This window comes from Schistocerca americana, chromosome 2 (assembly GCF_021461395.2).
Source record: "Schistocerca americana isolate TAMUIC-IGC-003095 chromosome 2, iqSchAmer2.1, whole genome shotgun sequence".
In the NCBI taxonomy this organism is placed as follows: domain Eukaryota; kingdom Metazoa; phylum Arthropoda; class Insecta; order Orthoptera; family Acrididae; genus Schistocerca; species Schistocerca americana.
The window spans coordinates 728,128,918-728,144,732 of record NC_060120.1 but is presented as its reverse complement, the minus strand read 5'-3'; the positions used below and the strand labels follow the sequence as shown (position 1 = coordinate 728,144,732).

The 15,815-nt window shown below is 42.5% G+C and overlaps 1 protein-coding gene across 1 annotated transcript in view; it reads right to left on the bottom strand.

Annotated features, from left to right (window-relative positions):
• LOC124596036 (MFS-type transporter SLC18B1-like) overlaps positions 1–1,552 on the bottom strand; it is a 126,954-nt gene extending 125,402 nt beyond the window's left edge. The window contains exon 1 of the mRNA XM_047135003.1: positions 1,406–1,552. The gene's annotated coding sequence lies outside the window, so the exon portion shown is untranslated. The remainder of the gene's footprint in view (positions 1–1,405) is intronic.
• Between the last annotated feature and the right edge of the window lie 14,263 nt (positions 1,553–15,815).

Sequence of the window (15,815 nt, the reverse complement as noted above, 5' to 3'; positions counted from 1 at the left end):
TTTTTCACAGCGCAAAATCTCATTTTTAGTACCTAAAAGGTACATTACGTTCCCAATTTTCCGTTTATTTTTGTGGCACATTTCATGCATATGGCTTTACAAGGAATTTGATTTTCTTGAAGACCTATTCAATGTTTACACCGTAGCAACTGGAATATCCGTCTGATGGAACTGTCCAGGCTTGACAGCTAATGGAGAAAAGCAGGCTTTCTAAAATTATTATGCCTTCTTATAACAGCTGCAGCGGTAAAGGAACGGGATAGTTTTAAATATATATTGATGCATTATGCGTTGGAAGAATCATAGCTCCTAATTGGCTAATGTTTCTAATGAAGCTAACATTTCCGCATAAACGAATGTGCTATCTTCGGAGTACTTTCCAATTGTTGGAACTCAAAATATTCAATTCGGGTTAGTTTCCGATGGAAAACGGAATATTTGGGATTAAAGCCCGGCGACGATGAAGTCTTTTAAAAGTGAGCGCAAGTTTCTATAAAAGAAAGGGGAATGTAAACTCCCATAGCGTTTTCAAGGGAAAAAAGTCTTTTTTGCCTTAAACGATTTTCAGAAACCACGGATGTTGCTATTTTAATTTCTATTGCTTGAATGTTAAATTTTGTTGGTTGGAATTATGATTTTATCTAGTTCCTTCTTTGAGAAAGCTTTTTGTCAGAAGGGGACTGTCAACGCCGATCAAAACATAGTGAGAGTTAAGGAGCAGCTCGCTCCTCCTCCTCCTCCTCCTCCTCCTCCTCCTCCTCCTCCTCCCCCTCCTCCCCCCCCCCCCCTCCCCTCCCCGCACACACCACCCTCGCACGTTTCCTAGTTCATGTAAGATGTGTGTACATAATGCGCAACAAAACACTCAGATTTATGTAATATGTATCTTCAAATGTACCTTGTCGTTAAATATTGACCTTGGGCTACACTACAGACTAGATTGTTACCACGACCTCTAATGTTCAAATTCGTCGGCTCCACCGACTCGTCAATTGCCACCTTCCTAATAAAGTTAAAATTCGGATTACGGCACAGATCAGTATTACCACAACCAAGATTTTGAGAGGGAGACAATATCAGAGTCGAAACGTTACAGTTGCCGTCGTAGCACGGAAACGAAATTTACCCACTACCCTAACAATCACGAAAGCATTATGGTTGTTAGTTTAAAGATGTTTAGAAGTTACGTCTTCACATTATTTAAAGTTTGAAAAGTGACCGTTCGCACGGAAATAGACGTAAACGTGGATACACCGCTCGAGACAAATGTAACTTACAGCAGCTGTTGAAAGAAAGAAAGCACAGTACACCTGGCAAACACCACACATCGACGAAATCTGGAGACGAGAGTGAGCGTGTACAGTCCCTGGAGAGCTAAAAATAGAGCGTGGCGCCGCCGCCGTACCTCGAGTGGCGTGCCGATGGTCCAGTCCTCTCAAGTGTGCCTGGGGCGCTGTAGCATCGCGAGTCTGCTATCTGTGGCGATGGCGCTGACCGCTGCGCTCGACTGGCCGCACGCTACCTCAGGGCCTCCGTCGCGCGCGACTCCAGCAGGCGCAGCCACCGCGCATGCGCGCAGCGCCTTTACGTAACGCTCCAGTCCCGTGACCCTCCAGACCACGTGGGCTCCACACCTCCGCCGCTCACCTGGGAATCACGTGAGCACCGGTTCGCCTTAGCCTTTATTAAGAGAAAACGCATTTCTCGGGGGGCAATGCTTTCCTCAACAGCAAATTATTGACGATGGGACTGGTCAGAGAAAATCTCTAAACAAATCACTTACCGGTGGTAAGCTTTTCATTTTGCGAAGGGCTTTCAGTCCGGAACCGCGCGACCGCTCCTGTCGCAGGTTCGAATCCTGCCTCGGGCATGGATGTGTGATGTCCTTAGGTTAGTTAGGTTTAAGTAGTTCTAAGTTCTAGGGGACTGATGACCTCAGATGTTAAGTTCCATAGTGCTCAGAGCCATTTGAACCATTTTTTGCGAAGGGCCGAAGGGTTACTGAACTGGGGAACGTCCCGAGGTCAACAGGAGCAGTTAACAGTAAAAGGCCCTACACACGCACGCACGGACAAATTGGACATGTGTAGGTCATCAGTCCCCTAGAACTTAGAACTGCTTAAACCTAACTAACCTAAGGACATCACATACATCCAAGCCCGAGGCATGATTCGAACCTGCGACAGTAGCAGTCGCGCGGTTCCGGACTGAAGCACATAAAACCGCTCGTCCACCCCGCGGCCGGCGCTAGGCGATTTTACCGACCGACCGACCGACTAAAATTCCTTGTCGAGATGGCAAGCGAATAGGACAACCCAACAGCGCCCCCCCCCCCCACACTCCCCCCCCCCCCCCCCCCCCCCATTCACTCGACAAATTGTGTCGTGTTCAGCGCTGTCATGCCAATCTCCCGACTAGAGTTCGTCTTTTGTCAGTGTGGTCGGGGTTAAATGCTGTTCTAATATAGATGGCAGGGTGAGAGCAGGACGAAACGTTAAGGCCAGTGCTTTTGGTGAACATAGTGAAAAAATCTTCTACTCTGGCTGTTAAAATACTTTTACTAAAAAGTCACGACCGGTTTTGCGTTAGTGGAGATGCATCGTCAGGTGATAAGTTTCTTTATATTTTTAAACAGTCATGGCGCGGAAAAGTAAATGCCTCGAGCCAATTCCCATCGTTCATCGTCAAGGTTCAGCCAATAGCGCGTTAAAAGCGATAGCCTACGATCAAACTGACTAGGATCGTGCCGCACCACGCCGCAGTCGTCATAGAAGAGCTCAAGGCCTAAACGTAAACAAGATGCATCTCCAGTGATGCGAAACCGGTAGTGACTTTTCAATAAACGTATTTTAACAGCCAATGCGAAAGACTCTAAGTGGTGAATACACCATTTGCAATTTTGGCTGCGGTTACCGACCTCAAAAATAATATTTCTGGAGAAATTTAAAAACTGCAGATGTCCGTGGGATACGTCGTGCAAGGAGTATGGCAATATAGATGCATGAAATGAAGCATTTTTTCCATTTTTAACTAATTCATGATGGTTTCGTGTGGCACTTAGAGGGAATAACACTCCGTTGACCGTATGTATTTCTGTTTTTCGGTTTTACTTCCGATACTTATCTGAAATGAAATACAAAACCCGGAATATCGACATTCAACACACATCAATTCGTAAAATATACTTACTTAATCTGCTTTAAAGAGCAAAGTGTGGGATTTTCTTTCTTTTTTTATGTCTTACAGTTGTTAAGACCTTCATTTCTTATGTATCTGTTCCTGTGTTTATTAGATGGTTTACGCCCGCACTGAGCATAATCTTTCTTGTTCGATTTTGAAATGAGTTTCTTAAACTTATACGTCATCTTCTGTGCTACATACAAAAATAAATTAATAGCGTTTACATGAACATGTTTTGTTTCATTTATTTGCTTTAGAATGATGTATTTCCTCAGTCTATCACCTGCATGTTTTAGGAATCATTTAGTTAATAATTGTGGGGATACAACAACACTGAATTTGAGGTTCTCCTAACTTCTACCAGTAGATAGAAATCGTAAGGAAACTAACAACTTCTCTTATGACAGTATTCTTTTTCGTTAAGAATGGTTTGATGATATTCAGCAACTCCGAAACGCATGTTTCATCCGTTATTAGATGGTTACGCAAATCATCAGATCCCAGCTGTTTAAGTGACAGAACGTGGGTGAATTTATTTCACTGCATTAGGCACTTCTTTGCTCACAGCTTTCTCTCGGGTTTTCTTTTCTTTTCTTTTCGGCCTTGTTGCCTCTAAAACACTCCAAGACGAACCCTCGCTTTTGTTTTTTGTTTCTGTGTAAAACCTGACGGGATCTAGTAGGACATAAACACAGTGAGTTTAAGATAAACAAATCACAAGAACACGACGGCGCTGCAATTGGTGAGTGCAGTCGGTCGGCACGTGTGTGGGCTGCCACGAAACTGGTTGATGGGTCGGTCGGCTGGTCGGCCGGCCGCTAAATAGGAAGTTATGAGAGAGAGAAGCAATCAAGTACGAGCATTGCACGCGGTTTCGTGATTTGCAGCCGAATGGCGCCGACATCTTGTCATGATATTTGGCTGAAATTCAGAGTAGCCGCGAATCCAGGGGAGAGGAGTCTGGGACGGGGATGGGGTGGGGGGAATCGTACATGAGAGTCATGAGTGATACTCACAACACATTATAGTAAAAGAGTTTTTAAATTTTTACATAAACCAGTTTCCAAATTGGACAGATAGCTTTTGGAAAATGGCTATACGTGGACGACTAATAAGAATGTTTAGATTCGCAGATGATGTAGCAGTGTTAGTAGAATCTGACAACAGCCTCCAAAAGGCCGTAGAAGACAGTAACACGTTATTTGCAAAAATATATAACACGAAAATAAATAAGAAGAAAGTCTAAATCATTGTAAATAATAAAGTTTCAATTAGTAAACCTATGTCTGTATGGAAAGAATCCGAATCAAGTCACCAGCTTTAAACTGCCTGAGTAACAGAACAACAGTGGATGGCAGGTCATTGCAGGAGACTGAATGCAGAATTGTGTAACTTAAAACTGGATTTAACAACGAGAAGAGTCTACTAACATCGAAATATGTTAGTTTAAGCACTAGAAAACCGGATGTAAAATCTAATATTTGGAGCGTTGCCATATATGACTCGGAGGCTTGGACAGTAGTGGAGCCAGAACGGAAAATAGTATAGGTTCTTAATGCATGGTCCTAAGGATTTCACAGACGGAAGAAAATGACCAATGAAAAAGTCTTCAACAACATATAAGTAAAAAGATCATTGAGGAGCATTATCAAGGAAAGGGGGGGCGGGGGGATGACGATGGCTTGCAGACATACACTGAGGTGACAAAGTAATGGAAAAGTGAAAAGCATATACACAGAGTGCGGTAGTATCGCACACACAACGTATAAAAGGACAGTGCGCTGAGGCGCTGTCATTTGTACTTAAGAGATTCACGTAAAAGGTTAAAAGGTTTCCGACGTGATTATGGCCGCACGACGGGAATTTACAGATTTTGAACGAGGAATTGTAATTGGAGCTAGACGCATGGGACATTCCATTTCAGAAATCGGTAGGAAATTCAATAATCCGAGATATATTTTATCAATAGTGTGCCGAGAATGCCAGCCGGTGTGGCCGAGCGGTTCTAGGCGCTTCAGTCTGGAACCGCGCGACCGCTACGGTCGCAGGTTCGAATCGTGCCTTGAGCATGGATGTATGTGATGTCCTTAGGTTAGTTTAAGTAGTTCTGAGGTCTAGCGGACTGATGACCTCAGATGTTAAGTCCCATAGTGCTCAGAGCCATTTGAACCATTTTGTGCCGAGAATACCAAATTTCAGGCACTGCTTCTCACTAAGAAAAGCACACCGCTGCATGGAGTTGTCAGTACTGACAGACGAGCAACACTGCGTGAAATAACCGCAGAAATCAATATGGGACGTAAGACGAACGTTTCTGTTAGGGCAGTGCGGCGAAATCTGGCGTTAATGGGCAATGGCAGTAGACGACCGACCCGAGTGCCTTTGCTAACAGCGGGGCATCGCATGCAGGGCTTCATCTGGGCTCGTGATCATATGGGTTGGACCCCAGGCGACTGGAAAACCGTAGCCTGGACAGATGAGCCCCGATTTCAGTTGGCAAGAGATGACGGTAGGGTTCGAGTGTGGCGCTAACCCCAGGAAGCTGTAGCAGAGTTCGAGCGCGGCGCAGACTCTACAAAACTGTGGCCCCAAATTGTCAACAAGGTACTGTGCAAGTTAGTGGTGGTCCCACGATGGTGTGGGCTGCGTTTACATGGAATACACTGGGTCCTTTGGTCCAACTGAACCGATCATTAACTGAAAATGTTTATATCAGCTACTTGTTCCCAAACAACTTTGGAATTCTTATGATTACAACGTGGCATTTCACTGGGGCACAATTGTTCGCGATTCTGGACAGTTCGAGAGAAATATTGGGCCACCCAGATCGCCCGACATTAGTCCCATGGAACATTTATGGGACATAATCGAGAAGTCAGTTCGTGCACAAAATCCTGTACCGGCAATACTTTCGCAATTATGGACGGCTGTAGAGGCAGCATGCTATTTCTGCAGGGGATTCCCAACGACTTGTTGAGTCCATGCCACGTCTAGATGCTGCACTACGCTGGGGAAAAGGAGATCCGACACGATACTAGGAGGTATTTCACGACATACTTCATAGTATACAGACATGGTCCGTTCATTGTGAAATTAACAGCAGGAAAACTGCGTGGGAAGGATGCACGGGGAAGACCAAGACTTGAGTACAAACAAGTTCTCAAATTTACAACATATTCAGAATTGAAGACACTTGCAAAAGATGGAGAAAATGGAGAACTAGAATTGCTGCTGACCAATCTACGTGTTGAGAACGAAAGAAGAAGAAGAAAGCTAAAAATCTCGAAAATAGCAAGGAATTCAAGAAACTGCTAGCAACGGTTAACAGAGGTTATTTTCCATTCACTTACGCGAGGACTGTCGATGTCCATGGTCTTGCAGCCAGACCGGTAACATTCCAGCCCAGTACAGGTACACGTTTACAGGCCAACTGTGCCTGATATCAAGTGAAACTGCAAATCCGACACGGTTCGTGAAAGCGCAGACAGAACTGGCAACCCGCAGGAAACCTGAGTAAATCAAGATAGAAAGGGAAACATCTCCACGAAAAAGATTGGATGACTTTCCAGACGTGAGCACAAACGACTGAGGAAACAGGATTTCCCTCATTTATACATTCGCATAGCCAAAGTCTGCAGGACTGGGTTCATAACCGTAGTGCTTAGTGAAATACTGATCACGGCGAGTGCTTATTGATATTATATTGCGTAAATTATGAAGCTGCTGTTGTAGTTCTTAAAGTAATTGTCTGACACATTTACTTCTCTAATGTTTTGCTCTGAATCCTAAGGCGATATGCTAAACAACAGTGTGCCTGAAATATTAATACTATTATTATATCAAGTCATTCCATATATTTTATCGTAATTAAAAGTTCATTCTTGTTGTTGTGGTCTTCAGTTTGAAACTTGTCTGATGCATCTCTCCACGCTAATCTATCCTGCGTTAAGTCTGTTCGTCTGTGTATAACTACTGCAACCTGCAACTATTTGACCCTGTTTACTTTAACTTCGGTCTCTTTCTACAATTTTTACCTGCACATTTACGTCCTCTCCAAACTGACGACTTCAAGCAGCCTCAGGATCTGTCCTAGCAACCGATCCATTCTTTTAGTGAAGTTTCGCCGTAAATTTACTTTTCCCCTAATTCGATTCAATATCTTCTGATTAGCTACTCCATCCCTCCGATCTAATTTTCAGCATCCTTCCGTAGTGCCAAATTTTAAAAGCTTACGTTTTCTTCTCGTCTGAACTGTTTACCGTTCACTTTTCACTTCCATAAAAGGCTACACTTCAGACAAATACCTCCAGGCAAATCTTCGTGCCCCTAAATTTATATTCGGAGTGAATAATTTTCTCTTTTTCAGAACCGCTTTTCTTTCTATTGTGTGTCGGCATTTTATAACCTTTCTACTTCGGGTGTAGTCAGTTATTTGCTGAAAAAATAGCAAAGCATATCTGCTACATTTAGTGTCTCATTTCATAATCTAACTCCAACGGCATCGCCTGATTTAATTTTATTGCCCTTGTTTTATTTTTGTTAATATTCATCTTATGACCCCCTTTCAAGACATTCCCCATTCCATTCAACTTTTCTTCCAAATTCTTTGCTGTCTATGACGGAATTAGAATGTCATCAAGAAACTTTAAACTTTTCCTATTTCCCTGAATTTAATTACCCGTAATGTGTACTCCTGCCAACACTGTAACAAAAAAAAGCTTTCTCTAAATCTACAAATGCTGTAAACATAGGTTTCCCTGTCTCTAACCCGTCTTCTAACGTAAGTCGCAGGGTCAGTATTGATTCGCGTGTTTCTACATTTCTCTGAAACCCAAGCTGATCCATTCTGAGGTCTATCTCTACCTGATTTTCGATTCTTGGTTTGTAACCACGGCTTATTAGACTGGTGGCTCGGTAATGTTCACAGCTGTCAGCAATTGTCTTTTTTGCATTGCAATGATTAAATTCTTCTTGAAGTCTCAGAGTTTCACCTGTCTCATATATGTTGCGTGCCATGGGGAATAGTTCTGCCATAGCTTGCTCTCCAGGGATATCAGTAATAATATTGAAGCAAAGTTGCCCACTCCAGGGGCCTTGTTTCGATTTAGGTCTTCCAGTGCTGCGTCTAATTCTTCTCGCAATATCGTATCATATCATTTCATTTTCACTCACTTCATATTCACACAGCTGCTTCTCGTTTCGCCAAAGGTCTATTTAATTCCTGTGGGTGGCATATATTTTTCTACATACTTCTATAGCTTTCCATTTGTCCTCTAGCCCTGTCTCCTCAGCCATTTTGCTCTAACTGTTAGTTACATTTTTAGACATCTGTGTTCCATTTTCCCTGCTTCATTTCTGCGTTATCATATTTTCTCTTTTCGTCAGTTAAAATCAGTACACGCCTCTTACCCAAGGATATCTACTGGGTATTGCACTTTTACCTACTTGATTCTCGACTGCCTTCATTGTTTTTCTCTCAAAGCTACGCATTCGTTTTCTGCTGTATTTATCCCTCTGTTTCAGTGGCTGATGCTCCCTCTGCAACTCTCAACAACCTCTAATTCTTTTAATTCACCCAGGTTCGATCTCCTTAATTTTCTACTTTTCTTGCATTTTCTTCAATTTTAATATGCAGTTCATAACAAATAAATCATGATTAGAGTCCACAGCCCCCTGGAAATGTCTTACAGTTTAAAATCTGCTTTCCAGTTTTCTTTCTTACCATAATATAATCAGTCTGAAATCTTACAGAGTTTCCAGGTCTTTTCCAGAAATACAGTCTTCATTTATAACTCTTGAACCAAGTATAGCAAAGATTATATTGTGTTCTATGTAAAATTTTATTAGGTGGCTCCCTCTTTTTGACTTTCCCCCAATCCTACTATTTTTCCTTTTCTCGGTTTTCCTACCACCGAATTCCAGATACCCATTACAATTAAATTATCTTCTCCCTTAACTATCTGAATACTTTTCTTTGATCTCATCATGCAATTTTTTTTTCAATCTCGGTGTCACTTGCGGAGATAGACGGCTCATAAACTTGTACTACAATGAGTGTTCCCTTTGTCTCTATCTTGGCAACGACAATGTGTTCACTACGATGTTCATAACAGCTAACCCATGTTTCTGCTTTCTTATCCATTATCAGACCCACTTCTACGTTGCCCTTATTTGATTTTGTGTTGATAACTCTGTACTCACCTGACCAGAAGACCTGTTTTCCTGCCACCACACTTCGCAAATTCTCACTATATCTAACGTCAACCTTGCCATTTCTCTTTCTGAATTCTCTAACATACCTTCCCTGTTACGGGATCCAACATTCCACGCTCCGACCCATGGAACGCCAGTTTTGCTTCTCCTGACAACGACATTCTCCCGAGTAGTCCCCAGCCGGAAATCGGAATGGGGATGGTTTCAAACCCGGAGAATTTTACTCAAGAGGATGATATCATGATTTAACCATACAGCAGAGCTGCACACCCTCGGGAAAAATAACAGCTGTCGTTTCCCATTGGTTGCTATTCCCATATTCCCAGTACTAACATACAACTGCGCCCATACGACAGTTCCTAGCGAAAGGTTGGAGGGGGGGGGGGGGGGGGGGGGGAGGAGGAGGTGGCAAGACCATAGGATATGGAGTATTTTTAAAATTTTGGAAGATGAATTTACGTGTAAAAAAGTTCCAGTTCTGACCCTGTAAAGAACTTGTGTAATATCTACTTTTAAATCAGTTTCTTGAAAGAAGAGCACCTAACTACACTATATATTTTTTCCTTTCCCTGAAAGCTAAGGGGGAGGGTGCGTCCCCTTTGGCCCCCGAGTATGGGCACCCTTGCTAACACGGTAAGGTTACGTTGGCTAAAAGTTGCAACGCCAAACTAGTTAATCATCAAGACAGTGGCCCCTGCAACTATCGAAAAGACTGTTGCCTCTCTTCAGAAACCACAGGTTAGACAGACCTCCGTTATGCTCCTATGGCACGGATATCTATTTCGTTGAGGCATCTAGCCATTTCAACATCACAGTTTCATGGTTCATGGAGGAAGGGGGCGGAAGGGGGAACTATTTCTTATTATTTTTATATTAAATATTTTACTGTTTTGTTAAAATTGAGGGCGAAGGCAAGCTATATTTTCTTGTGCGTCGTGGTGGGCGCAGGAAGGGTGGTGAGTGGGAGTGGGGGCGGGGGAGAGGGGGGGAGCAAGGTGGAGATAGGAAGGGGGATAGACAAACATGCGCAAACTGTTACTGTATGTTGCCGATTCTCGAATCTATTCCACTTTTCTTCGAAGAAATGTTGTGAGATTTGCGTTACACTGCACTGATATCTGCTTAAACATACAGTAAGAGTACTCATTTGTGTTTAAAAGGCTTGTTTGACTAACCGAGGAGTATAATACAAAAGCTCCAGGATCTAAAGCGGCGGACACTTGACGAAAAATGTCAAATATCTCTAGATCTTTGAGTGGTACGGGAAGAAACTTTCATATATGGTGCAATGAAATACATGAAATAAGTAATTTGACATATGCTTTGGTGTTTCATGGAAATATAGGTGTAGATGTAGAGTACCTGATAGAGCACAGAACTTCCAGCAGCTTCTGTCTCTGGGAAGAAAACACGGGCATGCATGAAATGGATAGCCACACTGAGTGTTGTATCGGAACAGTAAAAGAAATTTAGACATATTAGGGACCGAGTGACGTGAATTCGGGAGGATAGCAGTTAAAATCTCTGTCCAGTCATCGAGATTTCAGTTTTTCTTAATTTTCCAAAATAAATCAATAAATAAACAATAATTCGCTAATCGCTTAAACCAGATACCTGGATGATTCTCTTGAAATGATATGATACATTTCCTTTCCGGTCCTTCCTCAATCCGAAGGCCGCAGCGGATTGGTGCTCATATCTTTTATCGAAGTTATCGTTCTGTCCCTTACAATCTCCATGTCAACACGTTGTTTCCTTTCATTTCCTTAAATCTGGCCGGCCGGTGTGGCCGAGCGGTTCTAGGCGCTTCAATGTGGAACTACGTGACCTCTACGGTCGCAGGTTCGAATCCTGCCTCGGGCATGGATGTGTGTGATGTCCTTAGGTTGGTTAGATTTAAGTAGTTCTAAGTTCAAGGGGCAAATGACCTCAGATGGCAAGTCCCATAGTGCTCAGAGCCATTTGAACCATTTGAACCTTAAATCTGACTAAATTCATCGATATGTGGGTGGTTGGCACCGTGTATTTGATACGGTGTTTTTCTGCTACAACAGCGAGAGATATCATTTACGCGCAGTGAGTCGTAACATTGTAACTCCTGCTTTTGTTAATCAAGTGTTAGCCACATACTTTTGATCGCAGAAAATAAACTATTCTTAGGTGCCTCTTTATTTTTAAGGATTTATCTATTGTCTTGGTCTAATTTTTCTAGTGGAGCAGTCACTGTTTGAAGACGTAGTAATATGGACTATTTGGACCATCAATGTAATATAACCGAATGTTCATCGGACAGGGGTTGTAATTGCATAACTGCTGCATAAGAACACATAACAAACATGATCGAAATCACAAGAATGACTTAATAACGGCCCGCCGGTGTGACCGTGCGGTTATAGGCGCTTCAGTCTGGAACCGCGTGACCGCTACGGTCGCAGGTTCGAATCCTGAATGTGTGTGATGTCCTTAGGTTAGTTAGGTTTAAGTAGTTCTAAGTTCTAGGGGACTGATGACCTCAGAAGTTAAGTCGCATAATGCTCAGAGCCATTTTTTAAATTAATAACGCAGCTGACGATTATAGTACAATCTAACAAATTTTACCATTTTTACGTTAAGTTATGAGAAGTTCAGTGCTTCTTTGAAATCACGTTGTAACAGTAAATACATTTCTTCTGATATAATATTTAAAAAATAAGAATTGTAATATTCGTAATAGGTACAAGGAATCAGTTCTCGTGCGTTTAGTGTAAACTACTAATTTGTTTTCACTCCCACGTACATTTAAAAGGCGTGCACACAATTAGACATGTTTCGGTTGTCAAACGAGAAGGGTTATTGACGTGACGACCCACCGAGCTGCCGTTTTTGGGTGCGGTCCCTGTGGCCTTCACTAACTGTTAACCTCGAGACTCGGCAACAGCCACTCAGCCTCAAGCACGTGCAAAGCGGATTGCGCGTCAGTGAAGGTCAGACATTCAGAAGCGCGTCACGTTCCAGCTTTTCGTTGTACAGATCCACAATCTGTTAGAAATCTTAGATAAGCACTTAGCACAGATTGGAGCTGCAAAACATAAGTGAGTCTCCTTGTTATCAGTATGCCACTTTTTCACAAGCTAATATTCTGAAGACTTTCTACATGATAGTTTTGTAACTTCATTTGGTTATACAAAAACCAAAATAAATGGTAACAATCGCACATGAAGGAACAGTGCGGGTACGAGTGGCTGTCATGCAGTTTTAATTAACAGCTCAAAACAATGACGTTACGTAAGTAATTTTAGTTTGAAGGTACATGTTTGGAATCCTCGCAAACATTGAAATACCCGCACTACATCTACATGCACATCCTACTTCACCATCCACCTATCGGTGTGTGACGAAGGGTACTTCTGGTACCACTAAGTGGTTCCCCCTACCTAGAATGATTGTCAGTAAGCGTCTGTGTTTAATATCTCGAATTTTGTCGTCGTGATCATTCAATGAGATGTATGTGGATGGAATTAATGTGTTGTGCGGCTCTTCCCGGAAAGTAATCTCACGAAACTTCAATCGAAACCTCTCCGTGACGCAGAACGCATTTCTTGTAGCTTCTGCCACTGGAGTTCGCCGAGAATCTCTGTAACGCTCTCGTGCCGACTGCACGATCGCGTGACGAAACGTGCCACTCGTCATTGGATCTTCTCTATCTCTTCTATCAGCCCTACCTAGTAAGGGTCCCAGATTGATGAATAAAACTCAAGAATCTGTTGAACAAGCATCTTGTGAGCGACTTCCTTTATGGGTGAGTTACAAAAAAATGGTTCAAATGGCTCTGAGCACTATGGGACTTAACATCTGTGGTCATCAGTCCCCTAGAACTTAGAACTACTTAAACCTAACTAACGTAAGGACAGCACACACATCCATGCCCGAGGCAGGATTCGAACCTGCGACCGTAGCCATCACGCGGTTCCAGACTGAAGCGCCTAGAACCGCACGGCCACACCGGCCGGCAAGTGAGTTACATTTCCTTAAAATTCTTTCTATGACTTTCATTGTGGCATCTGTTTTTCGTACAATTTCTTTTACGTGATCACTCCACTTAAGGTTGTTCTAGGTAGTTACTTCTAGATACTGTATGGTAGATACTGTTTCCAGCAGTTTGTCATCAAGAGTGCAGTTGTACTGTAGTGGCTTTCTTTTCCTATGTATGCGCAATGTGTTACGTTTTTAACTTTCAGGGTCAACTGCCAGAGCCTGCACCATTGAGCAATTGTCTGGTCATTCTGCAAATCGTTACTATCTTCTGACGTTGCTACTTTGTTCTAGACAACCGCATAATCTGCTAACAGCTTTAGAGAGCCTCCGAAGTTTTCTACTAGATCATATATATATATTTTGTAAACAGTAACGGCGCTGTCACACTTTTTTGAGGTACACCGGAAATTACACCTGTCGATTTCGTTCCGGTAAGAGCGACATGTTGAGTTCTGTCTACAAGTAAGTCCTGCGTCCAGTCGCAAATCTGATAAGCTGGTAATTTTTTCACTAAACGGAGATTAGCTGTACATTGCAAATGGAAAACTTTAACATATAATTAATTACTGGCTCCTACGCTGTTAGGTACTAACGTGCAAGAGAATTAAATGATTCCCATAGTCCAGTCGACTCTACATTTACTAACATGTATGTGCAATTACGTTCGGAATCAATTGTCAGAGCCTGCACTATTCATCAATACTCTGCAGATCTTTCCGCAAATCGTCTCCTGGCGTTACAACTCTTTTTGTAGACAGCAGTCTTAAAGAGCTTCCGACACTTTCTAGTAGATCACATACATACATCGTAAGCACAAATGGTCCTATTACACTTCCTTGGGGTTCTCCGGAAATTACCTTTGCATCTGTCGATATTGTCTCGTTAAGAGCGACGTGTTGATCTCTATCTGCGTGGAAGTCTTGAATACAGCCGCAAATCTGGTCCGATACTCGAGAAGTACTTTCCTTTCATTAAGCGGCAGAGCAGGACAGTCTCAAATGCCTTTCTGAACACAAAGAACACGGCATCAACCAGAGCGCCGTTGTCTAAGGCGCTGTGAATGTCGCGGAGGAATCGGAGCTCCGCAGATCTCCGTTTGCGGAATCCAATCAGATTACCGTAGCACACTGCTAGAGGAATTAAAAGGAAATGCAGCAGCCCAATGACAAAGTGAAGAATCGCGTGGTAATCCGTTTTCTATATTTGCGGAGTAGAACGCTGGAACCATACATGCAGAGCTAGTGGAAGTAAACGGCAACAGTGCATCGTCGTCAGAACCGGTTTAGAGCCCCGTTTACACGATCGACTTCCCTGTCTCAATGAACTACTCGAGATGACAGCAGAGCCTCTGGCGTTTTATTCCTGTACTGAGTCTCGTCTGATTCGAGTGGTCATTATCGTTTACTCGTCAGCGCCAAAATTGCGTGTGTTGCGAGAGCTGTCTGCTGCACAGTTTGACATCTGAACGGTGAAAGTGAGATTATGAGGTAACGGTACTTTCCCATTTACGAAAAAATCGAAATATAGAAACAGAATGTCGGAACAAGTTTATTAATGAACAAAGCAGAATTCTTAATGGAAGTTTTTGTGAAAGGTTTTGTGATAAATTGTTTACAACCAAACATTTCAGAACATACACATTTATTTGCTAGAGAAACTATGTAGTTGCAAACACTTGAAACAATATCTAGAACGCAGTAAATAGCGCCTTTTTGCTTTACCCTTTGTATCCTGTTTTCTTGCTAAGTGTCAAATAACATCGAGAATTATTTTTCTCGTCAAGAAATTCTGACTTTTTCACTGTTGAAATAATTTTCATTGAAACACGTTGGTATGTTCACGTTTTTATTTATTCATAGTGTTGGTGTTTTGTCTGTTAACTTTTTACTTTCCCGATATGTTGTCTCTCTTGTGGGAGAACACTAGTAGGGAAAGATCTTGCGTAACCTTTCAATATGTACGAAAAGAAGGCAAAGAATACAATAAAGATTAAGAAAACACGACAGCACGAAATCAATTTCTATGAAAAGAAATAAGCTGGGGCAGAAAAGATTAACTTCCGATGTTAGCAGATCCCGCCATAGTTCCCTGATTCCCCCAATGCGCATTGTGCAGTATACTCTAAAATTCAGAACTCCACATTCGGTAAAGTCTCAGATGGGTGGCGTCGTAGACACACTCGCGTCGAGGTTGGTTAGTAGTTTACTCACAGACACGAAAGGCGCACGTACTTTGGGTAGCTGATTTTGACCTGAAAATCGCTAATGTAAAAACGAGCTTAAGAGCCAAGCGACATAAGCCGCCACTCGGGGTGCCAAGCTGTAAAGGGAAGTCCACAACGTTGGAATCACACATTTACTTCAAACCTTTTACACCATTTAGTATTCTGTTACATATCTGATGTATGT